Source organism: Lasioglossum baleicum, chromosome 2 (genome assembly GCF_051020765.1).
Source record: "Lasioglossum baleicum chromosome 2, iyLasBale1, whole genome shotgun sequence".
In the NCBI taxonomy this organism is placed as follows: Eukaryota; Metazoa; Arthropoda; class Insecta; order Hymenoptera; family Halictidae; genus Lasioglossum; species Lasioglossum baleicum.
The window spans coordinates 7,326,999-7,344,562 of record NC_134930.1 but is presented as its reverse complement, the minus strand read 5'-3'; the positions used below and the strand labels follow the sequence as shown (position 1 = coordinate 7,344,562).

Below are 17,564 nucleotides of genomic sequence, written 5' to 3'. Positions count from 1 at the left end.
CACCGCTGCGATAACCAGCGAGGACCAACCAACGACCACCGAACGACCACTCGACACCATCGAGGACCGACTCGCCCGTCTAAGCTTGACGTCGGGAAACGAGGTAAGCTCGATCCCAGTAGACACCTACCACCGGAGCACACATTGCTGGCGCTGCAAACAACGAGGCCACGACCGATTTGAATGCAGAAACAAGTACAGGCGTTTCTGCTCACGCTGCGGTCGCGACGGAGTGCTGACCCGGGAGTGCCACCCGCCGGGAAACGGACCAAGGGACTCGACGCAGACGGGCAACCGCCAGTCCCGTGTATAAAGTACACCCCACGCCCGTTCATCCGGATAAAAGTCCTCGGACGAGAAGTCGAGGCATTATTAGACACAGGGTCGCAGATCTCGTGCATCAACGAAGAAGTTAAGGAATGGGCACAAGAACAAGGCCTCCAGACCAACCCACGAACTGGCATGATCTCATTGGCAGACGGATCCGACACACAGCCCGCCGGCACCATCCGACTCCCGTTTTCAAACGACGAGCAAACCTGGACACACGAATTCACCGTCCTACCGAATATGGGGCCACCGGTATTACTCGGAATTCAAGCAATAGCAGACATGGACCTGGAACTGAAGCCACCTCCCGACATCGCCTCCTGGCCTGCCTACTACAGGGCCGAGCCCTGCCTCCAAGTAGGCCTCCGAAGACCACAGGAAACCGACCAAGCCCAACTCCAGGCCTTTCTCGAAAACGAAATGGGAAAATTCGAAACCGTCCCAGGGCGCACCACCCTTACCCAACACCGAATCAAACTTATGGACGAGACGCCCATTAAGCAGCGATACCGGCCACGAAACCCGGCCATGCAAACCGTAATTAACGAAGAAGTGGACAAGATGAGGAAGGAAGGAGTAATCGAACCATCCAGCAGCCCATGGAGCTCTCCCGTAGTAGTGGTCAAAAAGAAAGACGGCAAACCCCGATTTTGTGTCGACTTCCGGAAACTAAACGAACGAACGGAAAAAGACGCCTACCCGTTGCCACATATACAGGCCACCCTCGACAAGCTACGAGGAGCAAGGTTCCTGACCACCCTCGACCTAAAAAATGGTTACTGGCAAGTACCGCTAGAACGCGCCAGCCGACCCCTCACCGCCTTTACCGTTCCGGGTAAGGGGCTATTCCAGTTTACCGTCATGCCGTTCGGACTACACTCCGCGCCGGCCACCTTCCAACGGCTGCTGGACCAAATCATCGGTCCCGAGCTCGAACCTTACGCGTTCGCATACCTCGACGACATTATTATCGTCAGCAGGACGTTTAAAGAACACTTACGGCACCTCCGAGAAGTATTCCACCGTCTACGTACCGCCGGGCTGCGACTAAACCCGGATAAGTGCCGCTTCTGCGTCGACAGTCTACGATATTTAGGCCATATAGTCGACCAGCAAGGCATCCGGACCGACCCCGAGAAAACCAGCGCAATCGCCCAGCTCGCCACACCAAAGACGATACGAGAAATCCGAAGATTCCACGGTATGGCATCGTGGTACCGGCGTTTTATCCCGAACTTCGCGGAGCTTATGGAACCACTGACACAGCTCACCAGAAAAAACGCGAAGTGGAAATGGACAGAAATAGAGGAAAACGCCTTCCAGAAAATGAAGGACAAACTCATCGCCGCACCGATATTGGCTTGCCCGAACTTCAACGAGCCGTTCACCCTGCAAACAGATGCCAGCGATCATGGGCTCGGAATCGTCCTCACACAGGGACCAGACGACAACGAGAGGGTTATCGCCTACGCCAGCCATACGCTGAGCGCAACCGAGCGCAATTACAGCGCCACGGAAAAGGAATGCCTCGCCGTAGTCTGGGGCATCCGGAAAATGAAGCCATACCTGGAAGGCTACCACTTCACGGTGGTCACAGACCACCAGGCACTAAGATGGCTCCGCCAGATTGACAACCCGACCGGCCGACTCGCCCGATGGGCCCTGGAATTGCAACAATTTGACTTCACCGTCAAATACCGACCCGGGAAACTAAACCATGTAGCAGACACGTTGTCCAGAATCGAACCTGCACCGGGCGTAAGCCTGTTACGGCCAAAACAACGCACCGACACATGGTACGAAAAAAAAATAGCCGCCGTCCGAGAGAACCCCTCATCAGAACCGGAATACCGGATCCAGGACGGAAAATTGCAACGCCACATATTGCACCAGCTCGACTACAACGAGCCCGAACCCGGATCCGCATGGAAATTATGCGTACCCATAAACGAACGGGAAACGCTCCTCCAGCAATACCACGACGACCCCACGGCCGGGCACCTAGGAGTGGCAAAAACAATCGTCCGGCTCGCACAGAGATTCTATTGGCCGGGCATGTTTCGGGAAACCGCCCGATACGTACGAGGATGTACGAACTGCCAGCAGTACAAATCACCCCCGCTAGCACCACCGGGGCAGCTACACGCCAACCCAGGGACACAACCGTGGCACACGGTTTCAGTAGACCTCGTCGGCCCACTACCACGATCCCGCCGGGGACACATATGGTTACTGGTGGCGCTGGATCGCTTTACCAAATGGGTTGAACTAACACCCCTACGAAAGGCAACCAGTAGCGCCGTGGCCGCCGCTATCCAAAAAGATATCATACTACGACACGGCGCCCCGCAAACAATAATCTCCGACAACGGACGACAATTTATCGGGGAACCGTTCACCAGCATGCTACGCACCGCGGGCGTCGAACACCGGCGCACGCCACCCTACTCTCCGCAATGTAACCCGGTAGAAAGAGCCAACAAAGTGGTCAAGACGATGCTCGCCCAGTACACCGGAGACCGACACGACCGATGGGACGAAAAAGTGGACGAAGTCAGGTTCGCCATAAACACGGCATGGCATGAATCCACCGGGTACAGTCCAGCCTACCTGAACCACGGCCGAGAACTCCGAGTCCCCGGACAAACAGCAACCGGAACCACGCCCGACAGACCGCAGGCCCGGTGGAAAAATCTCCACGAGGCACAAGAACTAGCAAAACTACACCTGGCCCAAGCATTCGGACGCCAGGCCAAATACTATAACCTGAGACACCGGAACTGGAGGCCAACAGTAGGAGATAGAGTCTGGAAAAAGGAACATACCCTGTCAGACAAAGGGGCGGGCATCGCCGCAAAGCTCGCCCCCAAATACAGCGGACCATACACAGTGGAACGCATCATATCACCAGTCATTGTCGACCTGCGAGACAGCCGCGGCAAATGGACAAGACACATACATATACAGGACCTGAAACCCGAGGCAAACTCGGATCCAGACACCGCCCAAACGGACGGAAAAAGTACACCCGAACCGGTCCCCTCCACCTTAACGGTCCCGACCACTCCCGATTCCCCCGAACGCCACCGTCGCGGACGCCCCAGAAAAAATGCTCAAATTTCTTATGTTCACAGGAAAATGGATACAGACTTCTACGAAGGACTCGTAGGCCTCTTCAGTGACGCCGAAGAAAACGGGCTACAAACACCACCCCCGCCAAGAACACCTGAGCCAACGACCGAACCAGCCGACAGCAAACCTGACCCCAGCCAACCATCACAAGCAGAACCGACAACAACCAGGGAACACCACACCGAACCAACCCCCGACACGCCACCAACAGAACCCACCACCCCTGCCCCCGTAATGCCCACCCTCGCACCACCGAGAGACCAACCTGCAACCACAAAGGCGCCTGACAAAACAAACGAAACATGGGAAGAAATAACGAGGCGTAAGGCTACACGACCGCGACCGGTCACCACGTCCAAGCGACAGGGGGTGGACGGCAACAACAACGTCACACCACGCAACAAACCAACCATCCGGTCAATCACGACCATACGACCGGTCGGATGGTTGCAAACCAAACCAGGCCTCCCCACACCGAACGAAGCCGTAGGCCCCACAGCCATATCCGAACACCGCCGGATGGCAGGCCACGAATTCGAGGGGGGCATGCCAGGAAACTTGCCGGAAAAACCAAACTGGTGGCCCAACGGACTGACCCTACCACCACCCAGGCAGTACCGCCAGGCAGAGAAACGAAGAAGGCGAGCTCTGACACCGAACCACCCCGGCCCTTCACCCGCCAGTCGACCAAAAGCCTCGGTACAAATACCCATATCAATATGGAGAAGCTTACAAGCACTGCAGATCAAACCACGCCAAAACCCGACAAAACCCGCACCAGAACCGATCACGATTGATCTCACCGACACAAACAGCCAGGACGAACAAGACAGCCAGGAGGTCCCGAACATAGCCACATTGCCACCCATACCGTACGAAGGGGAATATAGACCCTGCAGCACGAAATGGTTTCCCCTGCCGACAGGCCAGCAAGTCGAGGTACCACAGCGGTTCATCGTAGCCCGAGAATTCTGGGTAAACACCGACACAGAACGATGGGTCCTACTATTCACACGGCAAGGGACTCTGAGACGGTGCCGACTACGACCGACCTCAAAAAAAAACATCGATAACACATATGTACAGAAATAACTTATACATTCGCTTATACAAATAAAAACGATACTACTGTACCACAACTATATGTGAATAAAGAGCCGCGCTTACTCGCTCACCCAAAGAAAGGGAGGGGTGTAACAAACCTGCACTAGGCAAGCTTGTTACGAACAGCTGATCTCCGAAAGAGCCCGAGGTTCCCCGAAACCCACCGAGCCACACCGGCGTAAACAACACTTCCCCGAAACTCCTTGATCAAAGTGTCATCCACCAAAAACCAAAATATACGCAAAACCCAGTAGAAAAACCATAGAACACACCTTACCTCACCACCAACCCTCACCTCCAAACAGGACATTTTGGGGAGTATAAAAGGCCTCCGAAATATGCCAAATGATCGCAGTCCTGCTTAGGCGACCTAAGCATTTACCGCGCACCAGGTACCCGATCCTCCGACGACGACGTCGTAAACCAGTCCACCGTAAAGTACCGCTCCTTCAACGAGACGTTGAGACCAGCCCGCCGGAAACCTCCAGTTCCTGCACACCACGTAAGACATCGTTCCCTCGACGAAGACGTCGATCACGATATAAAACACTCCCACGACGAAGACGTCGACACCAGTCCCGACTACCTCCAGTAGCACCGCTCCCTCGACGAAGACGTCGACTCCTGACACCCGCTCCTGTGACGAGACGTCACCTCCAACACGCCGAACCCCTCTGTCACCGCTCCCGTGACGAGACGTCACCTCCTGCACCGAACTCCGTTCAACCACCGTTCCTGTGACGAGACGTCACTCCTCGCTCGTTCAAACACCGTTCCCGTGACGAGACGTCACCTCCTGCACCGAACCCCGTTCAAACACCATCCTTGTGACGAGACGTCACTCTTCGCTCGTTCAAAGCACCGCTCCTGTGACGAGACGTCACCCCCGTGCACCGAACCCCATTCGAACACCGTTCCCGTGACGAGACGTCACCCCCTTGCACCGAACCCCCGTTCAAAACAGCGTTCCCGTGACGAGACGTCACCCCCTTGTACCAAACCCCGTTCGAACACCGTTCCTGTGACGAGACGTCACCCCCTTGCACCGAAACCCCGGCCAAGCACCGTTTCCCGTGACCGGGCGTCACCCCTGACACCGAACCCCGGCAACGCCGGTCCTACGAAACCCGCTATCTACCTCTCCACGGCGATCCTGCGATCACCACCCAGTATCACCGTAATTACGAGGTGGCGAGCTAGCTTTATAACGCAACACCGTCTTGTTTATTTCGTACCATTTCACCACGTCTTCCCGCTCCGGCCCGCACTACGCGAACCCCGGCACGGCGAGCTATTCCCGCACTAAAGAAAACTCCGGACGGAAAGAACCGATCACGCGAGAAAGCGGCCCCGTTACAATGCAATAAGAGAATTATATATAGTATTATAAGGCAATTACAGAATAGGTAATGTCAGCATTCTACTATATCATTCTTCTTCAACTTGACGAATATCTCGTCGATTGTGGAACTTTTACCGCTGTGGTATATCAGATCACTGTAACTTTCCCGTTATCCCCGCGCCCACTCGCGCCCACTTACCGGTCCCGCGGAATAACACAGGGGCTGGCAGTCTTTAACAGTATCTCGTCGGTGGCGCGGGGATAACGGGAAAGTTACAGTGATCTGATATACCACAGCGGTAAAAGTTCCACAATCGACGAGATATTCGTCAAGTTGAAGAAGAATGATATAGTAGAATGCTGACATTACCTATTCTGTAATTGCCTTATAATACTATATATAATTCTCTTATTGCATTCTTATTTTCCTTATTATCACCATTGTAATAATTGTTTACAATATAATCGATAGTTTATAGATGTAGGAAAAATGGAAGTAATTACTACGTAATATTCTACAAATGTATTGGAATTTAAAAGTAATTTGAACATTATTGCGTTATATATAAAATAATGATTCTTAAAAAATATTTTGTTATGTTGTGTAATGACAAAATTCAATCGTTCTTATTAAGATCCTTAGTAGGAAACAGAAAATTAATTTTTTTACTTATTTATCCCATACTTGTAATGCTCGACAGCATTATTGACTGCAATTATTAAAGTAGAGGTAGTAACAAGATAAAAGTATTAACTAATTAAACTAATTTTCGACGGCTCCTATCCATACAATGTTATTTAGAGGCAGTATTTCGTATGAAGATATCTAAAAAAATAATTCTATTTGACTCTTCTGACTAAGAATAAGGACTCTCCGCGTCTCTTTTTTTCCCGACGCTGTCCTTCTTTGTGTCCGAAACTTGCGTCGCTCATTGCATAAGCAAATATCATCGGAATTATATAATTTTGGTATCATTTTCATAAAAAGAAACAAAATTCACCAAATATGTTAAGGAAAATCCTATAAAAAAATAATGATAAATAATTAAGCTTTGTTGTTTGATTAGTAGTCTCACACCGATATACCCGACCCGACCCGTATCATGTTACAATGTTTCACTCCACTCCACGGCGACCGAAGCCCCCGAGCTTCACTTCCCTTTTCTCCGTTCGTCATCATAGAATAGTGTTTCCTGAAAATTGAATGTCTCTGGCCAGACTCGAGTTTTCGACATTTATAGCAAGCTTGCTATAATCTTATCTTATATGTCAAAATTTAGTTTTCTATTTAAAATATTTTGTTGTTAAAACTCATTAATAGTTTTAAATAGTACTTGAATATATTTAAAATGATATTGGAATATTGGAATATTACAATTTGGAATGAAGGGCCTAGCCGGACGAGATAGTCCTTCGAATTATTTAAACAGCCGTTGTGCCATTCAATTTTCGGTCCATTTTCCCCATTTACTTGCATTAATTTAATCATATAATTGCATTTAATTGAAATTGATATTTGAGATTTTTTCCCGATTTTTTGGTTCAAAATGTTAATTACACAAAGTGAAAAACACGCAAAAATTCGACAAATGCAGGTTTTTTAGAGAAATTGAAAAATAGCATTGATCATATTTTTAGACTATCAACATATGTACCAGAACTTTTTTTACGACAGCTCGTAAACGACAAAGAGGGACTGAGGTACGAGGCAGCCGACACAGTTCAAAAGGCTGCGTACCGATTACATCAATGCACATAGGAAAGTTTTTTATTTTTCAATCTTTTTTACGGAATTACCAACGTATTTGTGAGATCCTTCTAATTAAAATGAGCCTAAATACGGCATAATTTGAGCCATATTTACTTATTTAAAGTGTGATAATAATTACCTAATATAGGTTATTATAATATAGGTCATTTAATATAATATATTTATAATTATAAATAATTTAGGGATGTGCGGGCCGCTCGATGTTCGGGTTCGAGTCGGGTCGGGTCGCAGAAAGTCCGGCGGCGGCCCTTCGATTCGACTTCGAATTCGTCGGGCGGGTACGAAAAGAATCGAACAAGTTCGGGCGGACGAGTTATTGCGTTATCCGAGATTCAAATACTCTGCGTTCTTATGACATAGATAATGGTAATAATGGTTTTCTTTCTTTACTTATAACGTGATTTTTAATATACTTGGTTTTTTTATAACTACATTAGGTATATTCGCCAAACGCGTGCCTGCTCTTTATTTGTATTAAAGCTTGAATAATGCACGTTTCATGTGAAAAACTTAAAAGACAATATTTCTAGCTTTTTAAAGAATTTTCTCCGAATGAACTTAGATATGTATCGATAATATCATTAAAATGTCTTTACGGAAGTTATACAATACACCTAGAAGATTACAATATGGTAAAGTATGGCAATAATTAAAAACGAAATATAAATATAAACATTATACGTATTATATTTCGTGTTTATATTTTATTCTGTATTATCTATAGGCTCTATATAATTAACTTCCCGATTTTATAGGGAAGTTATTGTAATGACCCCGAAAATCGAAAATCGATTTTTTAGCAGATCTTCACGTTTCATGGTCATTGCAGTCATTTTAGACTATTTTCAGCAAAATGTTCGTATATATGTGTGTGTGTGTGTGTGTGCGTGCGTGCGTGTGGTGTGTGTGTGTGTGCGCGCGCGCGCGCGCGTATGGCCGTTTCTATGTAACCAAATTTTTCGTTAACGTTTTCAGAAAAAGTAACAACGCGATCAGGATGATGAATGATGCAATCGATATGCCCCGCTGTAACTTAGAGCTGATTAGATTTTGGTCCATTTTGGTCAAGTAGTTTTTTAGTTTTTTTAGTTTTTTCGAAAGAAGTTCATTCAACAATGCAATTTATACGAGAGAACGGAAAGTTTCCACCGAAGAAACAAACGTAATTACACAAAAAAATTTTTTTCGATTTCTTTAAAATTAAAAAAAAAAATTTTTTTTGTACCTTACGATGATGTTTCCGCTTACAATAATCGAAAATTATCCCAATGCAAGAGTGAGTTAATCATCTCTACTCGCGAGAATACATTTTCAAAGAATATCGATGAAAGTACAAAAAAAAATTTATATTACAATCTTTAAAAAAAGAATCAGTTCAAAACGAATTATTAACTGAGATTAAATTGAAAATTAATATAAACTATATGTTAATTATTAATAACATTGATGTTGAAAACGGATTGATTAATGGAGCACACATGCGGAATATTAAAATTTATTACTTTTCAAGAAAATACTAAAATTCCGTCTATATTGTGGTTAGATTTTCAATTGGCCAGAGTAGGAGTGAAAGTAAGAACTCGTTATCGTGATTATATGAAAAATGCACAAATATTGATCAAAATTTTACACCAATAATAAAAATATCGAATCAAGTAAATATGTCGAGTGAGGAAAAATATCAAATCACACGTAGTCAATTTCCAGTGGTTCCTGCTGAAGCGATTACGATTCATAAAAGTCAGGGACAAACATACGAGAAAGTATGTTTGGATTTTAAAAAATCAGAAAGGCGAACTTTACAAATATTGTATGTAGCACTGAGCAGAGTTTCAAAATTGAGCGCAGTTTATATATTTTGGGACAATTTAAATTAACAGTATCGAAGAAAACCAAGATCACTACTGCAAACCCGGATAATGAGGAGTTGTATCGTTTGCGAAAAACTAATTAAGACAATTTATTTTGCAACATTAGTATGCTATAACAAGGAACCAAGCGAGCAACGAGCATACGATGTTGGTTTAATGTGACGCCATATAGCAAACATTTTGATAAGTAGAAAACTATTGAATTTCCCTGAAAACGTATAATCTTCTTAAAACGTACACTTAATAATGATAATAATATACTGCAACTAACGAATCGGGAAGTTCTTTGTGTGGCTCGTGGAGAGTCACACACCAAATAAAAAAAAAACATTAATAGCTATAGGTACTACTAGCCATGCGTACCACTAACCCTTTCGCAAGAGCAGTCCTATCCGCGAGCGAGCAACAATAACCCTCTAGTTTTTTATTTTATATGATTTTATTTTAAGTTAATTTCTATTTTATTTTATATTGTATACTATATATTATCTTTTAAGAATTTGTGTAAGATTAATGATAGTTAAGTAGGTTACTTAACAGTTAATAAAAACATCACCCACTGAAAAGTTATCATAACTTATTACATACCACGTTGTAAATATTTTCTTATAATTTTTTCACGTGAAACGTGCATTATTTCAAATTTTAATACAAATAACGATCATGCACATGTCTGCCGAATATACCTAATGTACTTATATAAAAATCACATTATGGACAAGTTATGAAAGAAATACGTACCATTATTATTATTATCTATTTCATAAGAACGCACAGTTGATTCTCGGGTATCGCGATAAGTCGTTCGCGCGATCTTGTTCTATTGTTTTAGAAGCCGCCCGACAAAGTTGAGTCATGAGTACACTGCGGATCTTTATGCAAAATAAAAAATGTTTGCATTGATTGCACGGCACATGAGCCAAATATAAATTGTATTCTTCTTTTAATTATCCTATTAAGCTGAAACTAATACGTTGATGTCCTTAAATATTTTTAACATGTCCACTGCTTTAAATTGAACGTGTACATTTTTGTCATACATGCATAAAATCCGCAGTCTAGTCATAAGCTTCCCGATGTGTCTGATGTATCGCGTACCCGACTCGAGCCCGATAGGCGAAAAACCAAAACAAGGTAATAAAAGTAGTGGTTTTTTCCCCCTCCCCAAGTTAGCACAGGGTCCTCGAGGTCGAAAACTGAGATTCGACACCCCAGAGTACCCCTAAATGACGTGTCAAAATTTCATTAAGTTCGGAATACTTTCCAGGTAGACGCCTTTTTTCGACCTGCCGACTGGACTATATGAAAAAACTTGACGACACTGAGGAAAATGAAAAATTGAATAACTCCAAGAAAAATGGAAAACTTAATGACTCCGAGAAAAATAAAGAACTTACTGACTCTGAGGAAAATGAAAACTTTAATAACTCTCAGTTAATAAGCTGTCTTCAATGCCTCTTAAAAATGCAATTAATCGCATGTAGGGATTGATCAGGTGTTTCTCTCTCTATATTAAAAAATATTTAAAAATCCTTTGACAAATCTGTTTTGTGGCGTCAGGATACTGCTGTCGATATTCCATCACAGTTTGTATAGTATATATTATTTCTCCACTTTGTTTCTATATAAAATTTTAATATGATCCTCCATTAGTTTAACGCCCCGTTCAGCGGTATCATTGACCACCTTCAGTCTATGTTTCAGTCAGTCTACTTATTATTCATAATAACTTCTTTTTCCGATATTTTAACTGTTTTTCTTTTGTAGATTGGAGCGTATTAATGAATTTAGTTAAGGTAGTAGAGAGACTTCCAGGATTGCAAGATATTCATTTACTCATTTCTCGATAATACAAACACGGGGTTTTTCACTAGTCAAAAACGCTAGATAAAACATCGATCTAGGGCGCTATCTGCCTCAAAAGTCCTATTTTTTCGATTACGAGGCGTAATTTTCATTATTCGGCAGCATGTAGCTATGAAAATAGCTACCGAATAGTGCAAATTACGCCCCTTAATATCTCTGTCAGTTATGTATATATAAAAAAACTCTTCAAACAAAAGTTGTAGTATATTAGGAGGTGGATATAGTATCAGAAAAAAATTTTTTTTCAAAGTAATTATTTCAAGTTTTCAAAGTCACGGATGTTTTTTCTATCAACAACTGTTTATGCTACATACGGATTCTTAAAGAGAAAAAAGACAAATTCAACGATATATCATAACGTCTATTTATGTAAAGATTTAAAAAATTCAAAATTTTCAAATTTGCTGCGCCTCATTTTCCCATGATCCAATCGGCCCCAAAATTTTTCCAGATCATTTTCTCAACATTTGTTACAATTCTGGTTTACGGGACAAAAAAATTTCATGGTCGAAAAATAAGGTCCACCCTAATGTCCATATACGTAAATTACGAGAAGCAGTAAAGGGTGCTTAACGTCGAAGAAGAAAATCCTGGTAATTAAAACTTAATATGTACTACATTCTACGTTATTAGAATAATTGTAGTTTAATTATGATACATTTTATATCAACATTTTTTATTTACACTTAGAAACGCACTGTCTCGGAAGGAAATGGACATTCGAGAGAAGCAATAAAATTAGAGCATCATCGCGAAAAAAGATGAGTTTGCAATAACCTCAATATTTTATGAAATTCTATTATAATTATAGTTATGACTGTGTTTTTTTATTATAGAAAGACAGAAGATCAAATAAACTTGTGTATGCTAGTATAAAATCAATTTATATATATTATACAATTTATTTTATTATTTGTTTGACAACTAATAAATCTACAAATTGTTTCATAAACTAAAAAATACTTCCTGCATTTTCGTATTCTCCAATCAGTCCAAATAAATACCATCAACCTGTTCTCGATCATATACCAATTTTTATTAATGCAATTATGACAGTAACAAAACGTTTCTATTTAAAATGAATACATATTTTGAACATAGTTTTAACATTTTTAATTTTTTGGAAGGTTAAAAAATGTAATTAAAAAAGTAATGAAAAATAAAAATAAAAAAAAAATCCTCGCTGCACGGGGACCCGAAGGCTAGCTCCAGATTGCGATTCATACGCTCGACGGCTCGACAGTCGAATTTCAGTTTCGTTTCCGTAAGCCGTAAAGCATGGCAACATGGCAAGTTCTAAAAATAGATTGTGGCTCGCACAAGCAGCGCACACGGATATAGTAAATGTACGCTGGTGAGTGTAGCGCGCGGGCGCGTTGCTAACACGATACCAATACAGTGTCTTCTGCACCGACGAAATGCCGTCGTTGGCCTCCTGTTTCTCACTCCAGTCAGAATATATCCTAGAGGGCGTAAGAGAACACCGAAAAATTCAAGTCCCGCCAACTCCCGTAAGGCTGGCAGTCTTTAACAGTATCTCGTCGGTGGCCCGGGTTTTGGCCGTGCCCATATAGTGCTGCCCCCTAGTCTAGTACTTAGCCTGGATCAGCTCCTACATCATCTTTAGCATGGACAAGATCCTACATCATCTTTAGCATGGACAAGATCCTACATCATCTTTAGCATGGACAAGATCCTACATCATCTTTAGCCTAGAACAGATCCTACATCATCTTTAGCCTGGATCAGATCCTACATCATCTTTAGCCTGGATCAGATCCTACATCATCTTTAGCCTAGAACAGATCCTACATCATCTTTAGCCTGGATCAGATCCTACATCATCTTTAGACTGGATCAGATCGTACATCATCATTGGCCAGGATTAGGACATACAGTTTATATTGTTTTATATCAAATATGTAACTAATATACAAATCTCTAATAATATAAATTATATTCATAGAAGTATTTTAATTTTTCCCGAGCCTTTGTTGCAAACTCTAGTTTTAAAAAATAGAAAAGCCGGAAGATTTCGAAGAAACACAGATTTTATATCGAAGTTTAAAAGCCACCATCTTGGAAATTAATTTAATGATGAAATACTTACTGTCATCAATACTGTCTCCAATTTTTTTCATATTTTTAGGCACAGTTATTATTAATTAAACCAAATTGAAAACCAATTTTTTCTACGAAAATTTAGAAGAATAACTTTATTTAGGGTTACCCTGAAATTTTCAGAATATGTTTAATTGACACAAATCTATAAAACGTATTTTTTAAATTTTAAGTATACAGGCCCGGGTGATTCACGCAATTGTTACAAGTCATAACTCGGTTATTATTGCATTTACAAAAAAATGCAAAAGGAGAAAGATAAATGGTTCGAAGAAAACTACATCTGTAGGTCTCTAACTTTTTTTGGATGCAGCAGTGCATGTGCAATTAACAATTGCATCATTTCTTTATATAGAAATGCATATTGTTTTTTACACAGATCGATTCTTCTGTTCATTCTACGTAAAAAATGATTGGGGTACACATGGCAAAAAATTATTAGATCTCGAGATATTTTCAAAAAATGTCTTTATTGAAGAAGATGCTCAAACGCTTCTCCATTACATTCTAATATTCTATATTAGTTATTTTGTTTTCTGGTTCGAAAAAAACGTCGACGTTACAAACTTGAAAGGGTGGTTTCTCAAGATAAAAGTCTGCTCTATCGCGTGGTATAGTTCGATTTTCCGCTGGACCCTAATTTTTTGAGATAAATTGAAAAATATCCTCAAAAATTGGTGCAAAAGTAGTGTCTCTCCGTCTTTAATCATTGTTTAAACATGTTTAAACAATCATAATAGTAGTATATATAGGCGGGTTCTAATTCACTTTTCACTTCACGGGAGAGCGGTACCGCCACTTCACGGGAGAGCGGTACCGCCGAGCGGTATTGCACGAGCATATATTACGTCATATTTTTAATGGAATTATTGCATCATGTTTTTGGGGGAGGGGGGGGGGATACAGCTCATATCTTGAAAGGTGGGGGAGGGGGGGGGCAGTTTCCAGGTATTGCATTCGAGACCAGTTTCCAGGTATTACGAACGTATCCGAACGTGTTTATGTTTTCACGTCTCTACATGCAAGACTGTTTATGTCAGTCATCGCCATCTAGCTATCGTAAAACACTTATTTGAACGGAGTTCAATGAACGTCTTGTTTAATTTCATAAATATATACAACGGTCCCCTCTGAAAGATTTATGTAAGAGGGCCAGTCAATAATTTTTCTCAACATCGATTTGTCGAGGACCAACGGTTTTTCTCACGTGCGGAGATTTCGATGAACGTATAATCTCACGAGTTCGCCTTGTTTAATTTCGTAAATATACAACGGTCCCCTCTGAAAGATCTTCTTATCGATGTAATGCAAGAGGACCGTGTCACTGTTTCTGTCTGCCATCGCCATACAGCCAGCTATCGTAAACATTCATTAAAAGTAGCATTTCAAATAATTTCATACATCTTTTTATCGTAGTTGGTTGGGAATGGTAAGAATGAATGAACAGGACGCGATGGAACGCGAAGTCTTCGCAAACGTTCCATTAATGATTAACTGCTGGAACTTCGAAATGAAATACGGAATTAAAACTGTATGAATACTGAAAAAAATGTAAACTGAGTTTCTCTTCAGATATATTTCTGTCAATTCTTCATCTCCGCTCTCTGTCTCTATCTCCCCGGTTATTACAATTTATGGATAGACCGTATGGTGATTATTAACTTCATCAATCGATTGAATCAGTCTTCGATTTTTCGATGATTTCTTCTTTTAATCATACACATTAATCAATCTTGACTAAAATTTTAATCGATTAATGCCCAACTCTGGGGTATTTGGCCGAAAATCTAGAAAGAAGTCAATTTCTAAATTTTTCCGTTTGTCATGGAATTTTTTCTATCCAACGTAGCTAAAGGTCGCTTGTAGTATACTTCATTGAAAGCCAAGAGATTTTACGCCACGCTTTCTGAAACAGCATCCGTTCATTGGCAATTTTCAAGGGTTTTGAGGAAAATTGTGTAAATTCTTGTATTACAGAAGTTTTTCAGTTAGGTGTACAGAGCACTTTCGCACAGATTTCATTTTGTTATCATTTAAATTAGTATAGTTATTAATATTTGTGAACATAATCAATCATGCTGTAAATTTTTTACGATTATAAAGTTTATCGACGATTTTGTTATCGAGCGGAGATTTCGACGAACGTCTAATATCACGAGTTCGATGAACGTCTTGTTTAATTTCATAAATATACAACGGTCCCCTCTGAAAGATCTTCTTATCGATGTAATGCAAGATGTAAGAGGACCGTGTCGCTGTTTCTGTCTGCCATCGCCATGCAGTCAGCTATCGTAAACGCTCATTAAGAGTAGCATTTCAAATCATTTCTTCCAGCTTTTTATCGTAGTTGGTGGGGATGGTAAGAATGAATGAACAGGACGCGATGGAACGCGAAGTCTTCGTGAACGTTCCATCGTTGCAAGCGTTTGTCGTGTTGAGATTCAAAGATCAACCATTTTTCCATACGTGACGGTTTTCGCGTACTTCCCGTTGGACTTGTTGCGTGTGTGTGGAATATTATATGGAGATATTTTTTACATTAGTGGGTAGGGGTATTCATTATAAATTGCTCGTAACAGTCGTCGTATGAAGTTATACCATAAGAAAAAACGTCGACAATCAGGATCGCTATACGAAGTTACATCGCGTGTGTGTTTTTATCATCCGACCAGCCAACTTCGCGCATCCCCCTTTCTTCAACGGTAAGTACAATAAAAAAAATTAATAAACGATGTAAAATCTAGTGAAAAAACTTTCTTTATTTAGATGGATCGAATCACTCAAATCATTGACATGGACGGTTTCATTGTGGAAAAAAAATTTATATGCAAAGAGTTAGCCATGTGATCGATGTTTGTCATGACGGCTCGTTCGAACTCTTCGAATTTCGCTTGGGGAAGAACGTTGTTTATCCGGCGCTGACAAAAAGTCTGCATGGTATGTCAGCAATTTCATACACGGGATTCCATTTAAAGATTTCGGTTATGAAAAATATCAACAGCACGATATATTCGATGTAATTCAAAATTTTGTGTGCGATTACGCGAATCCTGTCGTAGCGTACAAAGGTGGATGTTTCGAAAGAGAGACATCCTTCGAAAAATGAAAATAAACTCGATAAATTTGGAAGATTTCAACTGTCCGAAATACGATGTACTAGTTCGCGATCCCGTGTATGAAATTGCTGATGACGAACCGTGTCGACTTCACTGTTGGCAACCGACAAAAAACGTCACATACCATTGCAGTCTGCGCGAAGTGCGAACATTTCGAGCATGGGTTAACAATTATAAAAACACGTAAAGTATCAGTTATAAAGACGCGACTTTGAATTTTTTCCACGTCAAAACCACAAACATGACACCTCTTTTAACGTTTTTTTAATTTTTTTTACAGTGTTTCACAATGATTGCGAAATTGGAGATTGATTCTGGGCGAAGCGCGGTATGGACGTCTGAGGATTCGTCAAAGAATCGTCGCTCGAAGGTAAGTAAATTTCCAAAGAAAAAATATCCCAAAGTATATAACATGATATATAACTGTCTATCTGTCTGTTCGCAGGTAACAAAAATAATGAAGACAAATGACAAGAAATTCGCTGCAATAATTATATTTTAATTATTTTTTAATACTTGTATATTTGTATAATTAAAGAGTAGATAAGAGTAACTTTTCACTAATGTAAAAAATATCTCGCTGTATAGGGAGGGGGCGATATTATTACTGTAATTGTTTTCTTTTTAATAAATACGAGTTAATTGTATGAGTAGGAGGACGAGGCGGAGGAAGAGGATTGGTTTTAAATAAAAAATAAGATCTTTCTTATAATTTTTTTATTTGATAAATTATGAAACAGCTAACGAATGAACAGTGCGAGGCACTTATCAACGCAGCGCATTGCAACATTTGTAAAAAACCATGTGAGGAAAAGGATATACGGGTGCGCGATCATTGTCATCTAACAGGACGATATAGAGGCCCCACGCATCAAGATTGCAATTTAAATTACAAAAATTCGTTTTGCATT

General features: G+C 41.6%; 1 long non-coding RNA gene across 1 annotated transcript; it reads left to right on the top strand.

The window, feature by feature from the left end:
• Nucleotides 1-15,774: 15,774 nt before the first annotated feature.
• LOC143218817 (uncharacterized) lies at nt 15,775-17,325 on the top strand. The gene is made up of 3 exons (XR_013011174.1): nt 15,775-16,239; nt 16,934-17,023; nt 17,099-17,325. It is a non-coding gene; the product is annotated as an uncharacterized LOC143218817 (long non-coding RNA).
• Nucleotides 17,326-17,564: the final 239 nt, after the last annotated feature.